Source organism: Pan paniscus, chromosome 8 (genome assembly GCF_029289425.2).
Source record: "Pan paniscus chromosome 8, NHGRI_mPanPan1-v2.0_pri, whole genome shotgun sequence".
Classification (NCBI taxonomy): Eukaryota; Metazoa; Chordata; class Mammalia; order Primates; family Hominidae; genus Pan; species Pan paniscus.
The window spans coordinates 102,972,049-102,994,559 of NC_073257.2; the positions used below are offsets into that span (position 1 = coordinate 102,972,049).

General features: G+C 41.3%; 1 long non-coding RNA gene across 1 annotated transcript in view; it reads left to right on the forward strand.

Annotated features, from left to right (window-relative positions):
• Positions 1 to 5,027: 5,027 nt before the first annotated feature.
• The window catches only part of LOC117974687 (uncharacterized), a 38,542-nt gene continuing 21,058 nt past the window's right edge, over positions 5,028 to 22,511 (forward strand). The window contains exon 1 of the long non-coding RNA XR_008620004.1: positions 5,028 to 5,657. This is a non-coding gene — a long non-coding RNA (uncharacterized LOC117974687). The remainder of the gene's footprint in view (positions 5,658 to 22,511) is intronic.

Sequence of the window (22,511 nt, forward strand, 5' to 3'; positions counted from 1 at the left end):
CTACAAAATTGAGACAACAAATCCTAGTATCAGAACAAAGATGAAAATAGATATGTTAAAAAATCTTTAGGCCAGGTGCAGTGGTTCATTCCTATAATCCCAGAACTTTGGGAGGCCGAGGCGGGCAGATCACGAGGTCAGGAGTTCAAGATCAGCCTGACCAACATGGTGAAATCCCATCTCTACTAAAATACAAAAAATTAGCTGTGCATGGTGGTGTGTGCCTGTAGTCCCAGCTACTCGGGAGGCCGAGGCAGGAGAGTCACTTGAGCCCGGGAGGCAGAGATTGCAGTGAGCCGAGATCATGCCACTGTACCCCAGCCTGGCAACAGAGCAAGATTTTGTCTCAAAAAAAAAAAAAAAAAAGAAACAAAAAAAAGAAAAAACTTTATGAACCCTAAATTGAAATTAAAATATATAGTATTACTTTTCTGAATTGAATTAAAAAGGCAAGAAGCTGGTTGAAAGAGCATTAGGTTAAGATTAACAAGATGACAGTATTTACCTAGCCTGGGTCACAGTAAATCACCTACCACTCTGTCTAACTTCCTGGCTTTAGATAAATCACAATTTTTTTTTTTTAATTAAGATGGAGTCTTGCTCTGTCACCAGGCTGGAGTGCAGTGATGCGATCTCAGCTCACTGCAACATCCACTTCCTGGGTTCAAGCAATTCTCCTGCTTCAGCCTCCTGAGTAGCTGGAACTACAGGCATGCGCCACCTTGCCCAGCTAATTTTTGCATTTTTAGTAGAGACGGGGTTTCACCGTGTTGGCCATGATGGTCTCGATTTCTTGACCTTGGGATCTGCCTGCCTTGGCCTCCCAAAGTGCTGGGACTACAGGTGTGAGCCACTGCGACTGGCCGTAAATCTTTTAAACACCGTTTTTTTTTTCAGCTATTAAATAAAGTTAGATTGGTGTTACTGAAAGCCTCCTATTCCCCCCACCCCTTTTTTTTTAAATTCAACTTTTATTTTAAATTCCAGGTTACATATGCAGGATAAATCGGTTTGTTACATAGCTAAATGTGTGCCATGGTTGTTTGCTGCACAGATCACCCCATCACTTAGACATTAAGCCCAACATCCATTAGCTATTCTTCCTGATGCTCTCTCTCCCACCACCTCCGACAGGCCCCAGTGTGTGGTGTTCCCCTCCTTGTGTGCATGTGTTCTCATCGTTCAGCTCCCACTTATAAGTGAGAACATGTAGTGTTTGGTTTTCTTTTCCTGTGTTAGTTTGCTGAGAATAATGGCCTCCAGCTTTATCCATGTCCGTGCAAAGGACATGATCTCATTCCTTTTTATGGCTGCTTAGTATTCCATGATTTATGAGTACCACATTTTCTTTATCCAGTCTATTATTGATGGGCATTTGGGCTGATTCTGTGTCTTTGCTCTTACGAATAGTACTGCAATGAACATATGTGTGCATGTATCTTTATAATAGAATGGTTTATATTCCTTTGAGTATATACCCAGTAATGGGATGGCTGAGTCAAATGGTATTTCTGCTTATAGATCTTTAAGGAATCGCCACACTGTCTTCCACAATGGTTGAACTAATTTACATTGCCACCAAACAGTGTAAAAGCGTTCCTTTTCCTCTGCAGCCTCATCAGCATCTGTTGTTTCTTGACCTTTTAATAATAGCCATTCTGATTGGCATGAGATGGTATCTCATTGTGGTTTTGATTTGCATTTCTCTAATGATCAGTGATGTTGAGCTTTTTTTCCTGTTTTTTGGCTGCATGCATGTCTTCTTTTGATATGTGTCTGTTCATGTCCTTTGCCCACTTTTTAATGGAGTTTTTTCTGGTAAATTTGCTTAAGCTCTTTGTAGACTCTGGATATTAGACTTTTGTTAGATGGATAGATTACAAAATTTTTCTTCCATTCTGTATGTTGTCTGTTCACTCTGATGATACTTTATTTTGCTGTGCAGAAGTTCTTTAGTTTAATTAGATCCCATTTGTCAATTTTTGCTTGCGTTGCAATTGCTTCTGACATTTTCATTATGAAATCTTTGCCCATGCCTATGTCCTGAATGGTATTGCCTAGATTTTCTTCTAGGGTTTTTACAGTTTTGGATATTACATTTAAGTTCAACAGCCCCTTTTTAATCCCTAAACATTTTGGTCTTTGACTGTCAGCTTCCACTTATGTTTTCATGTTTGTGTAAGAATGTCAATTAAAATCAAGAATATTATGGTCTGAATTTCTATTTTGGAAAAGTATGAAATGTGAAGATTCTTAATATTTATAACTAACACGTGTAAAATCTCTCAAATTGACTTTTGGAATAGTTTTATGTGTTACAGATTTGAATAGTGGCATCTGGGCGATAAACTTCAAATTGTCAATGTGGTAAAACCTTTAGTTGATTTCCAGTTAGAGTTTCAGCTCTTGAAAAATTGCATTTTTGCTTATGTTTACAATATAATTTTCTAAGGTCACCATAACAAAGTACCACAAACAGGGTATTTACACAATAGAAATTTGTTTTCTTACAGCCGGGAGGCTAGAAGTCTAAGATCAAGACATTAGCAGGATTGGTTCTTTTTGAGGGCAGTAAGGAAGAATCGTTCTATGCCTTTCTCCTAGTTCCTGGTAGTTTCCTAGCTGTTATGGATCTCTACAAAATTCATTTTTTGAAGTTCTAACCCTCAGAACCTCAGAAGAAGACTTCATTTGGAAACAAGATCTTTACAGAGTTAATCAAGTTAAAATGAGGTCATTACGGTGAACTCTAATCCAATATGAATGGTGTCCTTATAAGAAAAATAAATCTGGATACAGACTTATACAGAGGAATGATGATGTAAAGACACAAGAAGAAAACAAGCCATCCACAAAACAAATAGAGAGACCTGAAACAGATCTTTCTCCTACAGCCCTCAGAAGGAACAAGCCCCACTGACACCTTGATCTCAGACATCTAGCTTCCAGAGCTGTGAGAAAGTAAATTTCTGTTATTTAAGTACCCAGGCTGTGGCATAGTCAGCCCTCCATATCTGGGGGCTTAACCAACCACAGATCAAAAATGTTCAGACAAAAAGTGATGGTTGTGTCTGTACTGAACATGTATAGACTTTTTTTGGTCATTATTCCCTAAACGATATAGTGTAACTACTATTTACATGGCATTTACATTGTATTAGGTATGATAAATAATCTAGAGATGATTTAAAGTATACAGGAGGATATATGTAAATTATATGCAAACACTGAACCATTTCTATAACAGACTTGTGCATCCACGAATTTTGGTATCTGAGGAAGGTCCTAGAACAAATCCCCTCAGAATACCGAGGGACAGCTATACTTTGTTACAGCAGTCCTAGCAAACTAAGAATCTGGCAATCTTTGGCATTCCTCGGCTTGCAGATGCATCACCCCGAACTCTACCTTTGGGGTCACATGGTGTTCTCCCTGTGTGCATGTCTGTTTCCAAATTTCCCCTTTGGATAAGGACACTAGTCATATTGGATTAGGGCCCACCACAGTCTAGTGTGACTTCTTCTTAACTAATCACATCTGTCACAGCTCTGTTTTCAAAAACAGAGGTACCGAAGCTGAGGACTTCAAAAATGAGGGGGAGATGCCATTAAACCCATGAAAATTACTCACTGTGGTAAACTGAAAAACTCAACCACAATATTTCACAGCTCATCTCATCATGAGGTAGAGTCAGTTCCCTCATCCCTTGAGTCTGGGCAGGACTCGTGACTTACTCTGACTGAAATGGAGCAGTGGGGATACTGAGTGAGGTCTGGAGCCAGCCTCAGAAGTCTTGCAGGCTCTCCCTTCCACCTCTTGGAATGCTGCCCTGAAAGTGCCATGAACAAAGCCAATTCAGCCTTCTGGAGGATGAAAGGCCTTGTGGAGGAGAACCAGGGTGCCCCAGCCAGCTGCAACTGCCATTCCTGCGAGCGAGACTACTGTGGACCTTCTAAACTAGCGGCCAGATTTGGCCCACTGCCTAATTTTGTATGGCCTGCAAAAATAAAGTTTTTTATAATTTTAATGGTTAGAAAAATTAAAAGAAGAAGAATAGTTTGTGATATGTGAAAATCACATAAAATTCAAATTTTAGAGTCCACAAATAAAGCTTTATGGGAACACAATCACACTCTATTGTTTACATATTGCCTGTGGTTGCGTTTGTGCTGTAACGGCAGATTGAATATTTGTGACAGAGACCAAATGGCCATCAAAACATAAAATATGTATTATCTAGCCCTTTACACAAGAAGTTTTTCTACCCCTATCCTAAGCACAGCCAGTTCTCTGCTGATTACAACTGCATGAGTGAGGTCCAAGGGCAACAAGCAGAGGAACTTTCCAGCCAATCCACAGATCACAAGAAGAGTAAGTCCTTATTTTACATGACCAAGTTTAAGGATGGTGTGTTATGCAGCAATAGATAACCACTTTTAGGTAATAGTTACCTGATTTCTAGTCATGTGAATTTTTTTTTTTTTTCAGACAGGATTTTTCTTTGTTGCCCAGGCTGGAGAGAAGTGGCACAATCTCAGCTTGCTGCAGCCTCCGCATCCTGGGTTCAAGTGATCCTCCCACCTCAGCCTCCTGAGTAGCTGGGACTACAGGTGCACCCCACCTTGCTTGGCTAATTTTTAAATTTCTTGTAGAGACAAGGTCTCATTATATTACCCAGACTGGTCTCAAACTCCTGGGCTCAAGTGATCCTCTCACCTTGGCCTCCCAAAGTGCTGGGATTACAGAGGTGGGCCACTGCACCCAGCCTAAAAAGTCATTTTTAATATGCAGACAAAACAAAACATGTCTGTTTTCGGGAAAGAAAAAAAAAATTAAGACATTGAGAATTTAAGAGTCAAACTTCTCAAAACTTTTTTCATATCCATAGCATTTTTTTCAGGTATTTCTTTTTGACTAACACTTTAAAGAGAAAATGACTAGTAGAACTAAAGCTCTCCACTAAATTTTGTTAAATGCCCTCAGTTTATATTGGATTTTATACTAAATTCTGATTTTCAGAATTTCATGCTATTTGACTAGTAGCTTAAGATTTTGACCAGGTCTACTGAAAAGAGCTTTCAAAATCTCACTCTTTCCTTTGCCTACTGGTAAAAGAGTTGAGCTGCTCTGAAATGAGCCTGGGAAGAAATAGATTGTCAGTTTGTTTTCTGAGTATGTCTATGGTTAACTGACTTCCTGTGCAGGAGACACAGCCATAGTCTAACCACAGAGACATGCAGTTTCCAGCTCTAACAATGAGAGCTAGGACCCATGAGGTCTGGGAAAACCTGGGCCTGAATGTTCCCACTTCATTTGGAGCTCCTGCCTCAACAACAGCAGCCAAGTTCCCAGGGGGTGCCAGGGAAATGACTGAATGAAGAGTTAAAAGACCCAAGTCTCATCTCCTGCCACCTTAGGTATCTTCTCTACAAGTGAGGAGTATAGTAATACCTAACGTGTCCTTCATTCAGATGTTGAATGTTAACAATGTGTCCAGTATTGTTCTAGGGACAGAACAGTAAACAAAACTAAGCCTTTTCTCTTGCAGAACTCCTCACGGAAGAGAAAAAATTCTACAGTGAGAGAAGCTAAACAATACACATATAAATAAGCAAATACTGCATGGCAGTAAGCGCCATGAAGGAAAACAAAACAAGGTAAGAAGTGGCTCTGTGTTACACAAGGTGATGAGGTAACAGCTCAACACAGGCCTGAAGGAAGAGGGATCCATGTACATATCTGCAGAAAATGCCTTCCAGCCAGAGGGAACTGCTTATGAAAAGTCCCTGAGGCAAAAGCATGCTTAGCATATTTGAGGAATAGTGGAGAGTCAATGTGGCTGCAGTGAAGAGAGAGAAGAAAAGTAGTGAGGGCCACATCCTGTTGGAATTTTTATTTATTGGTTTATTTTTAGAAACAGGGTCTCGTTCTCTTCCCCAGACCGGAGTGCAATGGCACAACCTTTCCTCACTGCAGCCTTGATCTCCTGGGCTCAAGCGATTCCCCCACCTCAGCCTCCCGAGTAGCTAGGATTTCAGATGTGCACCACCATGCCCAGGTAACTTTTGTATTTTTTGTAGAAACAGTCTTACTATGTTGCCCAGGCTGGCTTCAAGCTCCTGGGTTCAAGGGATAGTCTCTTCTTGTCTCCCAAAGTGCAGGGATTATGGGCATGATCCAGCCTGACCCTCATGTAGGACTTTTTTTTTTTTTTTTTTGAGACGGAGTTTCACTGTTGTTGCCCAGGCTAGAGTACAATGACTTGGTCTTGGCTCGCTGCAACCTCCGCCTCCTGGGTTCAAGCAATTCTCCTGCCTCGGCCTCCCGAGTAGCTGGGAATTCAGGCATTAGCCACCATGCCTGGCTAATTTTTGTATTTTTAGTTGACAGGGGGTTTCACCATGTTGGTCAGGCTGGTCTCGAACTCCTGACCTCAAGTGATCTGCCTGCCTTGGCCTCCCAAAGTGCTGGGATTATAAGCTTAAGCCACCATGCCCGGCCATGTAGGACTTCTTTGATCATTGATGATACTTTGGATTATTCTGAATGAGATGAGAGATCCTGGAGAGCTTGAATAGAGGAGTGACAATTTTTTATTTAAGTGACACATTTATTTAGGTTTAAAAAGGATCTTTTGGCTGCTATGTTGAGAACAGATGGCAAAGCAGCTAGGGTGGAATCACAGAGACCACTAGAAGGCTAAAACAATAACACAGGTCAGGATTATTGTGGCTTGGTAAAGCGGAAGTGTAAAAGGTGAACACAGAATGGGTATGTTTTGGAGGTAACACCAACCAAGATTTTCTAATGGAAAAGTGGTGGGATATGAGAAAATGAGAAGAGTCAAGAATGAACCAACATTTTTCACTGAGCAATTGGGGAGATGAAGCTGCCATGCACTGAAGTGGGGAAGGTTTTGGGAGAGACATGTTTTGGAAGAGAAGGAATCAGGGTTTGTTTTTGGACATGTTGAGCCTGCGATGTCTATTAGATCTCCAGGAAGGCATGTTGAGGAAGTAGTATAATTATAGGAGTTTGAAATTTAGGGGAACAGTCCATGCTTGAGAGATGCTTGAGAATTATCAATATGGAGATGTTATATAGAGATAAAATTTGCTGCTTTATTGGGCTGGTTACCACTTTGGGCAACTGATCCCCGGTCTTGCTGGATAAACTCTGAGGAGCTAGGTAGAAAGTATGTCAGAACTGTCTGAGTGAGACATGGTACAAAGGACTAGCCATGAGCTTTTGTTCCCCTTGGTCAAGGATTGTTCATTGGGGTATTAATTCTCTCAAACCTCCAGATTTCTTTTCTTTTCTTTTTCCTTTTCTTTTCATTATACTTTAAGTTCTGGGATACATGTGCAGAACATGCAGGTTTGTTACATAGGTATACACATGCCATGGTGGTTTGCTGCACCCATCAACCTGTCATCTACATTAGGTATTTGTCCTAATGCTATCCCTCCCCTAGCCCCCAACCCCCTGACTGGCCCCAGTGTGTGATGTTCTCCTCCCTGTGTCCATGTGTTCTCATTGTTCAACTCCCACTTATGAGTGAGAACATGTGGTGTTTGGTTTTCTGTTCCTGTGTTAGTATGCTGAGAATGATGGTTTCCAGCTTCATCCATGTCCCTCAAAGGACATGAATTCATCCTTTTTTACAGATGCATAGTATTCCATGGTGTATATGTGCCACATTTTCTTTATCCAGTCTATCACTGATAGGCATTTGAGTTGGTTCCACGTCTTTGCTATTGTGAATAATGCTGCAATAAACATACATGTGCACGTGTCTTTATAGTAGAATGATTTATAATACTTTGGGTATATACCCAGTAATAGGATTGCTGGGTCAAATGGTATTTCTGGTTCTAGATCCTTGAGGAATAGCCACACTGTTTTCCACAATAGTTGAACTAATTTACACTCCTACCAACGGTGTAAAAGCATTCCTAATTCTCCACATCATCTCCAGCATCTGTTGTTTCCTGACTTTTTAATGATTGCCATTCTAACTGGTGTGAGATGGTATCTTATTGTGGTTTTGATTTGCATTTCTCTAATGACCAGTGATGATAAGCTTTTATTCATATGTTTGTTGGCTGCATAAATGTCTTCTTTTGAGAAGTGCCTGTTCATATCCTTCGCCCACTTTTTGATGAGGTTGTTTGTTTTCTTCTTGTAGATTTGTTTAAGTTCCTTGTAGATTCTGGATATTAGCCTTTTGTCAGATGGGGATACATTGCAAAAATTTTCTTCCATTCTGTAGGTTGCCTGTTCAGTCTAATGATAGTTTCTTCTGCTGTGCAGAAGCTCTTTAGTTTAATTAGATCCCATTTATCAATTTTGGCTTTTGTTGCCATTGCTCTTGGCATTTTAGTCATGAAGTCTTTTTCCATGCCTGTGTCCTGAATGGTATTGCCTAGGTTTTCTTCTAGGATTTTTTATGGTTTTAGGTGTTATGTTTAAGTCTTTAATCCGTCTCAAGTTAATTTTTGTATAAGGTGTAAGAAAGGAGTCCAGTTTCAGTTTTCTGCCTATGGCTAGCCAGTTTTCCCAACACCATTTATTAAATAGGGAATGCTTTCCCCATTGCTAGTTTTTGTCAGATTTGTCAAAGATCAGATGGTAGTAGATGTGTGGCATTATTTCTGAGGCCTGTGTTCTATTCCATTGGTCTATATATCTGTTTTAGTACCAGTACCATGCTGTTTTGGTTACTGTAGCCTTGTAGTAGAGTTTAAAGTCATGTAGCATGATGTCTCCAGCTTTGTTCTTTTTGCTTAGGATTGTCTTGGCTATACAGGCTCTTTTTTGGTTCCATATGAAATTTAAAGTAGTTTATTCCAATTCTGTGAAGAAAGTCAATGATAGCTTAATGGGGATAGCATTGAATCTATAAATTACTTTGGGAAGTATGGCCATTTTTACAATGTTGATTCTTCCTATCCATGAACATGGAATATTTTTCCATTTATTTGTGTCCTCTCTTATTTCCTTGAGCAATGGTTTGTAGTTCTCCTTGAAGACGTTCTTCACATCCCCTATAAGTTGTACTCTTAGGTATTTTATTCTCTTGTAGCAATTGTGAATGGGAGTTTACTCATAATTTGACTCTCTGTTTGTCTATTATTGGTGTATAGGAATGCATGTGATTTTTGCACATTGATTTTATATCCTAAGACTTTGCTGAAGTTGCTTATCAGTTTAAGAAGATTTTGGGCTGAGATGACAGGGTTTTCTAAATATACAATCATGTCATCTGCAAACAGAGACAATTTGACTTCCTTTCTTCCTATTGGAATACACTTTATTTCTTTCTCTTGCCTAATTGCCCTGGCCAGAACTTCCAACACTGTGTTGAATAGGAGTGGTGAGAGAGGGTATCCTTGTCTTGTGCTGGTTTTCAAAGGGAATGCTTCCAGCTTTTGCCCATTAAGTATGATATTGCCTGTGGGTTTGTCATAAATAGCTCTTACTATTTTGAGGTACGTTCCATCAAAACTTCGTTTATTGAGAGTTGTTAGCATGAAGGGGTGATGAATTTTATTGAAGGCCTTTTCTGCATCTATTGAAATAATCATGTGGTTTTTGTCATTGGTTCTGTTTATGTGATGGATTATGTTTATTGATTTGCATATGTTGAACCAGCCTTGCATCCTAGGAATGAAGCCAACTTGATTGTGGTGGATAAGCTTTTTGATTTGCTGCTGGATTCAGTTTGCCAGTATTTTATGGAGGATTTTTGCATCAATGTTCATCAGGGATATTGGCCTGAAATGTTCTTTTGTGTGTGTGTCTCTGCCAGGTTTTGGTATCATGATGCTGGCCTCATAAAATGAATTAGGGAGGAGTCCTTCTTTTTCTATCATTTGGAATAGTTTCAGAAGGAATGATACCGGCTCCTCTTTGTACTGCTGGTAGAAGTCGGGTGTGAATCCCTCTGGTCCTGGGCTTTTTTTGGTTGGTAGGCTATTAATTACTGCCTCAATTTCAGAACTTGTTATTGGTCTATTCAGGGATTCCACTTCTTCCTGGTTTAGTCTTAGGAGGGTGTATGTATCTAGAAATTTATCCATTTCTTCTAGATTTTCTAGCTTATTTGCATAGAGGCGTTTATAGTATTCTCTGATGGTAATTTGTATTTCTGTTGGATCAGTAGTAATACCCTCTTTATCATTTTTTATTGTGTCTATTTGATTCTTCTCTTTTTTCTTATTAGTCTGGCTAGTGGTCTATTTTGTTAATCTTTTCAAAAAACCAGCTCCTGGATTCACTGAATTTTTGAAGTGTTTTTTGTGTCTCTGTTTCCTTCAGTTCTGCTCTGATCTTAGTTATTTCTTGTCTCCTGCTAGCTTTTGAATTTATTTGCTCTTGCTTATCTAGTTCTTTTAATTGTGATGTTAGAGTGTCGATTTTAGATCTTTCCCACTTTCTCCTGTGGGCATTTAGTGCTACAAATTTCCCTCTAAACACTGCTTTAGCTGTGTCCCAGAGATTCTGGTACATTGTGTCTTTGTTCTCATTGGTTTCAAAAAACTAATTTATTTCTGCCTTAATTTCGTTATTTACCTAGTAGTCATTCAGGAGCAGGTTGTTCAGTTTCCATGTAGTTGTGCAGTTTTGACTGGGTTTCTTAATCCTGAGTTCTAATTGGATTACACTGTGGTCTGAGAGCTGTTTGTTATTATTTCCATTCTTTTGCATTTGCTGAGGCGTGTTTTACTTCCAATTATGTGGTCAATTTTAGAATAAGTGTGATGTGGTGCTGAGAAGAATGTATATTCTGTTGATTTGGGGTGGAGAGCTCTGTAGATGTCTATTAGGTCTGCTTGGTCCAGAGCTGAGTTCAAGTCTTGAATATCCTTGTTAATTTTCTGTCTTGTTGATCTGTCAAATATTGACAGTGGGGTGTTGAAGTCTCCCAATATTATTGTTTGGGAGTCTAAGTCCCTTTGTAGGTCTCTAAGAACTTGCCTTATGAATCCAGATGCTCCTGTATTGGGTGCATATATATTTAGGGTAGTTAGCTATTCTTGTTGCATTGTAATGCCCTTTGTTGTATTTTTGGATCTTTGTTGGTTTAAAGCCTGTTTTATCAGAGACCAGGATTGCAACCCCTTGTTGTTTTTTTTTTTTTTTTGCTTTGCATTTGCTTGGTAAATATTCCTTCTTCTCTGTATTTTGAGTGTATGTGTGTCTTTGCACGTGAGATGGGTCTCCTGAATACAGCACACCGAAGGGTCTTGACTCTATCCAATTTGCCAGTCTGTGTCTTTTAATTGGGGGCATTTAGCCTGTTTACGTTTAAGGTTAATGTTATATGTGAATTTGATCCTTTCATTATGATGCTAGCTGGTTATTTTGCCCATTAATTGATGCGGTTTATTCACAGTGTTGATGGTCTTTACAATTTGGTATGTTTTTGCAGTGGCTAGTAATAGGTTTTCCTTTCCATATTTAATGCTTCCTTCAGGAGCTCTTGTAAGGCAGGCCTGGTGGTGAAAAAATCCCTCAGCGTTTGCTTGTCTGTAAAGAATTTTATTTCTCCTTCGTTTATGAAGTGTAGTTTGGCTGGATATGAAATTCTGGGTTGAAAATTCTTTTCAAGAATGTTGAATATTGGCCCTCACTCTCTTCTGGCTTGTAGAGTTTCTGCAGAGAGATCTGCTGTTAGTCTGATGGGCTACCCTTTGTGGGTAACCCGACCTTTCTCTCTGGCTGCCCTTAACATTTTTTCCTTCATTTCAACCTTAGTGAATCTGAAGATTATATGTCTTGGGGTTGCTCTTCTTGCAGAGTGTCTTTGTGGTGTTCTCTGTATTTCCTGAATTTGAATGTTGGCCTGTCTTGCTAGGTTGGGAAAGTTCTCCTGGATAATATCCTGAAGAGTGTTTTCCCACTTGGTTCCATTCTCCTCGTCACTTTCAGGTACACCAATCAAATGTAGATTTGGTCTTTTCACATAGTCCCATATTTCTTGGAGGCTTTCTTTGTTCCCTTTCACTCTTTTTTCTCTATCTTGTCTTCATGCTTTGTTTCATTATGTTGATCTTCAATCTCTGATATCCTTTCTTCCACTTGATCAATTCAGCTATTGATACTTGTGTATGCTTCAGGAAGTTCTTGTGCTGTGTTTTTCAGCTCCATCAGGTCATTTATGTTCTTCTCTAAACTGGTTAGTCTAGTTAACAATTCCTCTAACCTTTTATCAAGGTTCTCAGCTTCCTTGCATTGGGTTAGAACATGCTCCTTTAGCTCGGAAGAGTTTGTTATTACCCACTTTCTGAAGCTTACTTCTGTCAATTCATCAAACTCATTCTCCATCCAGTTTTGTTCCCTTGCTGGCAAGGAGTTGTGATCCTTTGAAGGAGAAGAGGTGTTCTGGTTTTTGGAATTTTCAGCCTTTTTGCACTGATTTTCCCTCATTTTTGTGGATTTATCTACCTTTGGTCTTTGATGTTGGTGACCTTCAAATGGGGTTTTTGTGTGGACATCCTTTTTATTGATGTTGATGCTATTCTTTTCCGTTTGTTAGTTTTCCTTCTAACAGTCAGGCCCCTCTGCTGCAGGTCTGCTGGAGTTTGCTGGAGGTCCACTCCAGACCCTGTTTGTCTGGGTATCACCAACGGAGGCTGCAGAAGAGCAAAGATTTCTGCCTCCTCCTTTCTCTGGAAACTTCATCCCAGAAGGGCACTCACCAGATGCCAGCCAGAGCTCTCCTGCATGAGATGTCTGTCAACCCCTGCTGAGAGGTGTCTCCCAGTCAGGAGGCCCAGGGGTCAGGGACCCACTTGAGGAGGCAGTCTGTCCCTTAGCAGAGCTCAAGTGCTATGCTGGGAGATCTGCTGCTCTCTTCAGAGCCAGCAGGCAGGAACGTTTAATTCCGCCAAAGCTGAGCTTACAGCTGCCCCTTCCCCCAGGTGCTCTGCCCCAGGGAGATGGGAGTTTGATCTATAAGCCACTGACTAGGGCTGCTGCCTTTCTTTCAGAGATGCCCTTCTCAGAGAGGAGGAATCTAGAGAGGCAGTCTGGCCTCAGTGGCTTTGCTGAGCTGTGGTGGGCTCTGCCCAGTTCAAACTTCCCGACAGCTTTGTTTACACTGTAAGGGGAAACCTGCCTACTCAAGCCTCACTAATGGTGGGCACTCCTTCCCCAACCAAGCTCAAGCATCCCAGGTCGACTTCAGATGCTGTGCTGGCAGGGAGAATTTCAAACCAGTGGATCTTAGCTTACTGGTCTCCGTTGGGGTGGGATCTGCTGAGCTAGACCACTTGGCTCCCTGGCTTCAGACCCCTTTCCAGGGGAGTGAACGGTTCCTTCTCTCTGGGGTTCCAGGTGCTGCTGGGGTGTGAAAAAAAACTCCTGCAGCTAGCTCAGTGTCTGCCCAAACGGCTGCCCAGTTTTTGTGCTTGAAACCCAGGGCCCTGGTGGTATAGGTACCCAAGGGAATCTCCTGGTATATGGGTTGCAAAGACTGTGGGAGAAGTGTAGTATCCGGGCCAGAATGCACCATTCCTCACAGCTTAGTCCCTCATGGCTTCCCTTGGCTAGAGGAGGGAGTTCCCCAACCCCTTATGCTTCCTGGGCAAGGCAACGCTCTACCCTGCTTCAGCTTGCCCTCTGTGGGCTGCACCCACTGTCTAACCAGTCCCAATGAGATGAGCTGGATACCTCAGTTGGAAATGCAGAAATCACCTGCCTTCTGCATTGATCTTGCTGGGACCTGCAGACTAGAGCTATTCCTGTTTGGCCATCTTGCCAACCACTGCCTTTTTTTTTTTTTTTTTTTTGGATAGGGTCTCACTCTGTCACCCAGGTGGGAGGTGCAGTGGCACAGTCTCAGCTCACTGCAACGTCCACTTCCTGGGCTCAAGCTATCCTCCCACTTCAACCTCCTGAGTGATGGGAACACATGTGCGCACCACCACACCTGGCTTTTTTTTTTTTTTTTTTTGCATATTTAGTAGAGATGAGGTTTTGTCATATTGCCCAGGCTGGTCTTGAACTGCTGAGCTGAAATGATCTACTCACCTTGGCCTTCCAAAGTTCTGGGATTACAGGGTAGGCCACTGTGCCCGGCTAAAGTTCCATATTTTTTTGTGTGCACCAGAATGCCTGATCATGTTCCCTTAGGCATCCCATATGATGGTTGCTATGGTAGGCTTAATCATGGCCCCCAAAAGTATCCAGGTCCTAACTTTGGGAACCTATGAATATTACTTTATATATATATGTATGTATATATATATATATGTACATATATATGCACATATATATACATGTATATGTATATATATAATGGACTTTTCAGATGTGATTAAGTTAAACACTTTGAAATGAAGAGATTGTCCTTGATTGTCTGGGTGATCCCTAAGTGCAATCCCACATGTCCTTATAAAAGGGGTATTTGACTACACATTGAAAAAGAAGGCCATGTGATGAAACCAGATTCAGAGAAACAAGATGCTACACCACTGGCTTTGAGGATGGAAGAAGGGGTCATGAGCCAAGGAATGTATGTCAAGAACCAGAAAAGGCGAGGAAGGAGATTCTCCCCTTGAGCCTCCAGAGGGAACATGACTGTGCCAACACCTCGATTAGCCCTGTAAGACTTAGTTTGAATTTCTGGCACCCAGAACTGTAAGGGAAAAGTTTTATGTTGTTTTAAGCTACCATGTTTTGTGGTAATTTGCTATAGCAGCCATCAGAAACGAGTACAGTGACAGAGAACGGTGTTTCCAGGTTATACCTGCATGTTGTAGCAGCAATGACCAGAGTAAAAAGTGGACTAAGAGGACATGAAGCAAGGAACAAGTCTGGACCAACATCCATTGGTCCCTTCACATTGCTTGGATCCATTCTTGCCCTGTTTTAAATCTAGTGCATCAGAGAGCCTTCAAGGTGCTGTGTGTGTGGTCTCAAAATCTATTAAATACTCAATTCAGGAGGATTGATGGAACAAGCTGGAGCCTCTGTGGCAGCCACTGCTCCTAGGCCATATTTGGTATTTATCATCTTCTTCCTCTACTATCCTTTCCATATTTTTCTCACCTTTGGCTTCACTTTAGTAGGTATAGGATGCTTGTCTGGTGGGGTGACCTGACTTTCACTCTGAGGGATTGGAGCCCATGGTTAATTTTTCCTTGTTGGATCATGATTCCTACAGTTGCCCATTTATGGTTATCACTGAGCATGGAAACACCAAGAAATACCTCTGATTCCAGATGCTCTGACTATACAACATTAATCTTAGCTCCTCATAATAACCCGGGAAAAGAGTTATATTAATAATTAATAATTCCTGAATCCACCTTTTGGCCCATTGGCTTTAAAAATCAAACATGACTAGATGCTAATAGTAGTTTCAGATTCAATAGAACTTTTACTGATTGCCCTTGTGGAAACATCCTTCTCCTACTGCTCATAAAAAAGAACCGATCACAACCTAAGACTGCAGGAATAGGAAGCACAAATTCACAAGTGAGTCCTTGAGAATTATGGTGAGAGGGGTCAATGCTACTCCCACCCTCTTGGTTCCCAGAATCATGTATTCTAGCTATTGGGTATACAACATCGTATGTCAGCTGTTGGTTCATTGTGTATACTGCATTCCAGAGGAATGCAACCCACTTCTGCAGGATATGTTTTTCTTGATATGATGCCATAGCTGAGCCTTTAATTGACCATTCCACCATTCTATCATTCTGGCTTCTTCCAGGTGATTTAGTATATAGTAGGACAAATGAATTCCATAGTTATATGCCAGAAATCACCTCCTCTTCACTGTAAAACAGGTCTGTTGGTCTGATACAATATAATATGTAAATTTCATGTCAATAAAGCAGACATTCTATAAGACCTGGAGCAGGAGGTGCTGGAAGAGGCACCACAGGCAGCGAAGGCAAACCCATACCCAGAGAGAGAAATATCAAATCTGGTGAGGATGAATCATTGGATATGAAGGGATCCAGCATATCCTAACCAATCGTAATCCTGAACGCCACAATCCCAAATGTTGAAATTCCAAAAGGTCTGGAAAAACTAATTTTTAAAATTATTTAAAATACACTTATTTATATTTTTAAAAGGGGATTTATTTAAGAAACACATAAAAACACATCTGAACATTTAATGGGCCACTTTAAGCAATAAAATGGACAATAATAACACACATATTTTTGCAAGCATAAATACTCAGGTATGCTAATGACAGTCACACAGGTATAACAGGTATGAGTAGGTAAACTGTATGGTAAAGAAATAGGTCAAAAAGGGAAATGTATAAACAAATGTCACTATGGTTGGTAATTGTGTGCACTCAGCTTTATAATTGTGGTCATCTGAAGTACTGTGATGAACAACCTAAGTCTTTTGACAAGATCAATCAAAAATCGCCATGGGTCACCACTGCATATGGGGTTACCCAAAGAGCTGAGGTTTCGAGAAATTTCATCTTTCACAAATGCAGATGTACGAAAAGAAGGTCCCTTAATTTATTGAGAAAGTTTCAATGTTTTTATGTATACACATAATGCTCACACACAAAGTTGTGATAATGAACTTTTATGAGGTCAAGTTTGTAATAAATGCGTAAGACAAATTAGAACTCTCAAAAAATCTCTACACAATGTCTACCTCCCGTATCAGAAATGACGCGAAGACGAAACACATAGCATAAAAAATTGTAAAAAATAATGTTCACAATTTAAAGTAGTGAAAAAAGCTAAAAAAGAAAAGAAACAACATAAAAAGAAAATTTAACATATGAAAAAGTATATTACAGGAATAGATTATGGGCATTTGCATGGCGATCATTCATAAGACCTAGCTAACTTTCACGATCATCAACTATATGTTGAAATCTTGCATCATGATGAATAGCTGCTATTTTTCTTTTTGGATATGGCTCTTCTTGGAGAATACATTCATATTCATTTTCTACGTGGCATTGCTCTGAACTTTTTCTATGAGTCACCGACATGAACGTTCCCTATTAAATTGTCCAATATTCTGTGTCATGCTTCTGTGTTGTTTTGGGTACTTGGAAGTCCATACTGCATGCATTCATATACAGGTCACAAACTTGGTGGAAACAATACTGGTGATTGAACAGCAACACCCGAAATAATGCTTTACCAGGTTTCTGTGTATTTTCCAATCCAGTCAAGTTGACACCTAAAATGAAGCCCACAAATCTGCCCCTTGTTAACTTGGCACCCATAGACATCTTCTTAAGCCGTACTTAATTTCCAAATAAAGACAACAACAAGGTAATAGTTCTAACATGATGCAACTATTCTGTGATTGTGATCTTCAGAATTTTAGGCATCAGGGATTTTAGACTTTAGGGATTTTGATTTTTCGTGATTTCGACATCTGGGATTACAGCGTTCCAGACTGTGTCTTGCAAGATTATGATCCAAACCTCCCCTTCTAGTAATATAGTAATCACGTGATCAATAATAAATGCTACCTTGTGGCTAGCTGGTTTCATTACAATAATAGTGCCATAGCAAGTGCCCAGTGTCAGTCTCTGCAGCTGTCAGGAAGGGCATTCATGAATGCCAGTGGCTGGAAGAACCATAATAAGAGGAATGCCATAATCTTGGGCTCATTGATAGCACCATCCCTACAACAATGGCCACTCATGGGCCCATTGCCCAAGTACTGAGGTGGCTGAGAGGAGATGCTGGCTTAGATCCATAGGACAACTCATCCTGCCTACCTGTTCGGTGCCTCCTCTTCAAAGATACAGGTGTGTTGCTCCCATTTCCATGACTCTTTCGCAAACTTTCTTTTATCTGGTCTTTCAATCTTTCTCTTCCCAGGATCCCTACTAGCCAGCCAAGCCATTTTTCACTTCTCTAGGTTCTGTGTATGTCTGTACCTCAAGCTGTTTTTTGCTTTATTTAAACTGAATGACCAATTACACTGCTGAAAGTCTTGCTGACTGGGAGGATTTTCCTTTTGCACTGTCCTTTGGGACTACCTCTGAGTATTTCTGAAATGTGATAGCTGTACTTACTCAGATATCCATCTCTATGCCAGGCTGGAGATTTTTCTTTCCTCTGTCAGTTGATTGCAGGGGAATCTCCATGAGGTCATAGGTGAGAACTGAGGTCGAGGAATCTGTGCAACAGAGCTAGGTAACATGTAGGTCTGTGTAATCTATTCATGTAAACTTATTTGTACCTTTTGGGTCTGCTTGGATCCAAGTCTAAATATACCGTTTCTATTGTACAATGGATTGCCTGATCTCATGAAGTGGTGAATCTGATAATACCCATCTCATGATCTGTAATTTTATGTCCCATGCTCAGGTACTTCACCTCTGCTAAGGCCCAGAACTACACCAGATGCTGCTTTGCAGATGGTAACTATCTCTCTGCCATAGATGGCATGGCCTTGCTCCAGAACCCTTGGGTCTGTGATGTGACTCTTCTGTTGAACCTTGGCAGAGACTCCACACAGAATTGGTATCTGCCATAGCTATCTTTAGCACTACTGATCTGATGAGTCATATGTCCTGAATGACAGAACACTTTTCACTGCATCATAGCCTGAATCTGCTGCAGATTCTCTTGCTCTGGTCCCACTGAAAGCTGGAAGCATTCTGAGTCACTCAATAAATGTGTTGAGAATTAGTCCCAAGTATGGTATATGCTGCCTCCAGAATCCAAGGAAGCCTATTTAGTGCTGTGCCTGTTCTTAGTGGTAGGAGAAGCAAAGTACAACTTGTTCTTTACCTTGGATGGGATTTCTCAGCATGACTCAGACTGTTGGACCCAAAAACTAGACCAATGTGGAGAGTATCTGAATCTCCTTGGGATGTAGCTCCCTCCCTCTGGTATACATGTATTTTTACTACAGTGTCCAAACTACTTGCCACTTCCCACTTATTAAGTTCAATCAATATGAGGAACGGAATGATGCTCTCTGGAATGTCAATATGATCAAGGCCCTTTGGACTTCATTGTAACAGAGAACAGGAGATATTCCTGGGAACTAACCCTAGATAAAACATTGGATATGTGCCACTCTCCAGCCTGAAAAAAAAGCAAGCTATTTTTGATCCTCTTTATTGGTGTTTGTTGAAGAAAAAGGTTTTACCAGATTAATTGCAAGACCTAGTAGACGCTCCATGATTATTTTATAGATGAAGAAACTGAAGCTCTGGAGGGTTATAAAACTCCAAGCGTTGACCAGGCTAGGGCACCACACTACAGGATCAGAGACATCTGGGCCATCATAAAGTAGCCCAAAGTTACCTGGAGAGAGAGAAAAAAATGATGAAGGAAAACTGCTGACAGATTTTGCTTGCTGCACAGAGAATCACAGATCCTGGCGCTGAGGGTACTTTGGAAGTCACCTAGCACAACCTCTTACCCTGACAATGAAGTCCCTCTGAAACAGTGTTGGATTTAAGGTTATGCGTTTCATATAGTGAGGAGGAAAAAACACAGGTGTGCAGGTTTGGAGACATACTGTATCCAACAGCTATTGCTGTTAATAAAACACCCCAAAACTTACTAGCTTAAACAACACTTTTTATATTTTCTTTGAACCTATAGGGTTGGCTGAGGGGTTATACTATGTTGAGCTGGAATCATAAGGGCCTGCTTGCTCATATATCTGTAGTCAGCTGCAGGTTGGCTAGCTGGATGGCTTGCTGATCTTAGCTGGGCTCTCTCACTCATCTGTGAACAACTGGACTGGCCTGGTTGTTCTCTGTCTGTCTCATCCTCTAGGCTACCCAAGCATATTCTTATGGTAAAGTCAGAGAAACAAGATGAGTATAAGGGCAAGAAGTATAATTGGCTTGTATTCCATATGTTAGCAAATGGAGTAACAATGGCTCATTAGCCAAATATGTCATATGAGTCCAAAGTCTGGCAGAGCAGAATGCCCTGGCCACAATGGGAGCAATGAAGACTCAGGGCCTTGATGCAGGCAATCTACCACATATAACTCAATTCCAATCCCAGCCATGGCACTTATCAGATAACTCACTCTTCTGAGCCTTAGTTTCCCTAACTAAAAAAAAAAACAACAATAACATCTATTTCAAAGCATATTATAATGATCAAATAATATTTATATAATGTATCCAGTATAGTGCTTGGAACATGAGGGACCTGAAAAAAATGGATGGTTCTTCTGATTATGAAGAGCGGTGTCTGAGTTGATAGGCCTTTTGCTATCTACAGCTCAGGATGCTCTGCGGAGGCTGCCAAGGTAGCCCAAAGCTCCAGTCTCTCCCCAAACACTTGGTCGAGGGGGGCTGACCTTCTGAGGACCCACGCTGGCCACAGCTAAAGGGTCTTAGGACTTTGGAGACTGGAGCTTACCACATCCCTGGGATGCAATATTCTCCAATGTGCTGCCCCCATCCTGACCCAGCCACCAGATGGAGAAGATGGGGAAAGCTCTGTGCCTCCTTCTGAAAAAGGCAGTATGAGTATTAGTAAGAGTCAGGCAGGCCAGCGTTTAAAATTTGGCTTGGCCACTTACTGGCTGTGTAACTTTGGGTGACTTAGGTAATGTCTTTAATCCCAGTTGTGTTCTATTCCACAGGCCTTATGTGAGCACTAATAAGGTGACATCTGTTTGGGATACAGGATTACAAGGATGTTGTATATGTGGGGAAATGGAGGGTCGGAGACAGAGATAATCATCAGGAAGACATGGGCATGATTCTATTTTTCCCTATGGATGAGAACATGGTCTGCCTGACAGCAAGCTTAGTTCAAGAACCAGGAGAATCCAATATTTATAAACATATCCTTAAATATAAGCACTTTTTTATTATTATACTTTAATTTCTAGGGTACAGGTGCACAACGTGCACATTTGTTACATAGGTATATACATGTGCCATGTTGGTTTGCTGCACCCATCAACTCGTCATTTACATTAGGTATTTCTCCTAATGCTATCCCTCCCCCAGCCCCCCCACCCCTGACAGGCCCCAGTATATGATGTTCCCCACCCTGTGTCCAAGTGTTCTCATTGTTCAGTTCCCACCTATGAGTGAGAACATGCGGTGTTTTGTTTTCTGTCCTTGTGATAGTTTGCTGAGAAAGATGGTTTCCAGCTTCATCCATGTCCCTGCAAAGGACATGAATTCATCCTTTATTATGGCTGTACAGTACTCTATGGTGTATATGTGCCACATTTTCTTAATCCAGTTTATCATTGGTGGACATTTGGGTTGGTTCCAAGTTTTTGCTATTGTGAATAGAAGCACATAGACTTTAACTGCATGTGTTTGCAGAATAGTAATGCAACCTCAGGTATAAAAAAGTGATGGCAGAGCAAGCCAAGAGCTTCTCAGATCTGTACAGACTTTGCTTTGTATGCATGCTGTCACCAGAAGTTCACCACTTGTTAGAGACTCTGGAGGCCAGGATCAAGTCTACAGATATAAAAACTGCACCTCGTCCCACCCTGTTGTGCTATCTGCTTCTCAAAGTTTCTGGATTCTTGGCTAGATAAATCAGGCACATAAGATAAGCACATGGTGGGTTTGAATCTATTTTTTCTTTGCTCATCCATCCACGACCCACCATAACTGCTGCAGCATACAAAACACTTGGCATAGTACAAAACACTTAGCATAGTACAAAACCCAGGAAGAGCACTCAGTCAGTGTTGGCACCTTCAAACCCTCCATTCCAGGGAGATAAGAGCATCATGGTTAGATTCTATACTTTCTCATCACTTTTAGTTATTCAAACAGCCTTATCAGGGTCTTAAAACTTAGATCTGGCCAGGCGCAGTGGCACACACCTGTAATCCTAGCACTTAGGGAGGCCAAGGCGGGCGGATCACAGGGTCAAGAGATTGAGACCATCCTGGCCAACATGGTGAAACCCCGTCTCTACTAAAAATACAAATTAGCTGGGCGTGGTGGTCCATGCCTGTAGTCCCAGCTATTCGGGAGGCTGAGGCAGGAGAATCGCTCGAACCCAGGAGGCAGAGGTTGCAGTGAGCCAAGATCGCACCATTGCACTCCAGCCTGGCGACAGAGCAAGACTCTGTCTCAAAACAAACAAACAAACAAACAACAACAACAAAAAACTTAGACCTATTCATTTTGAAACAGCCATGCCTTGTTCAATTCAAAGTTCTCTTCCTCCCAACCCTGCTGCCCAGCTCAGGCTGCTCTGGGGGCTCTGGTTGCCTAGGATGGAACAGTGGGATGGAGGGGGAAATGCAGCTGAAGAATGGTCTGCCCTTCACTTCTCTGCACTTAGTTTTCTGGTACTGGGATGTGGGACAGAGAAATGATAAGATCCCCAAGACAACCTCTCCAGATGTGGTCCCTCTGGCAAGCTCCTCTCCTGAATTCATGGTCCTTGTCCGGGGGTTGGACAAATTGGAAACACAAGGAACCTCACTGGCCAGTTATTCAGCCCCAAGCAGCCCCTTCCACACCCAAAAAGCATTAGTAGCCCCTTTCAAAAACCCATTTCCTCCACCAGCTAGGGGCCTTGTGACTTGCT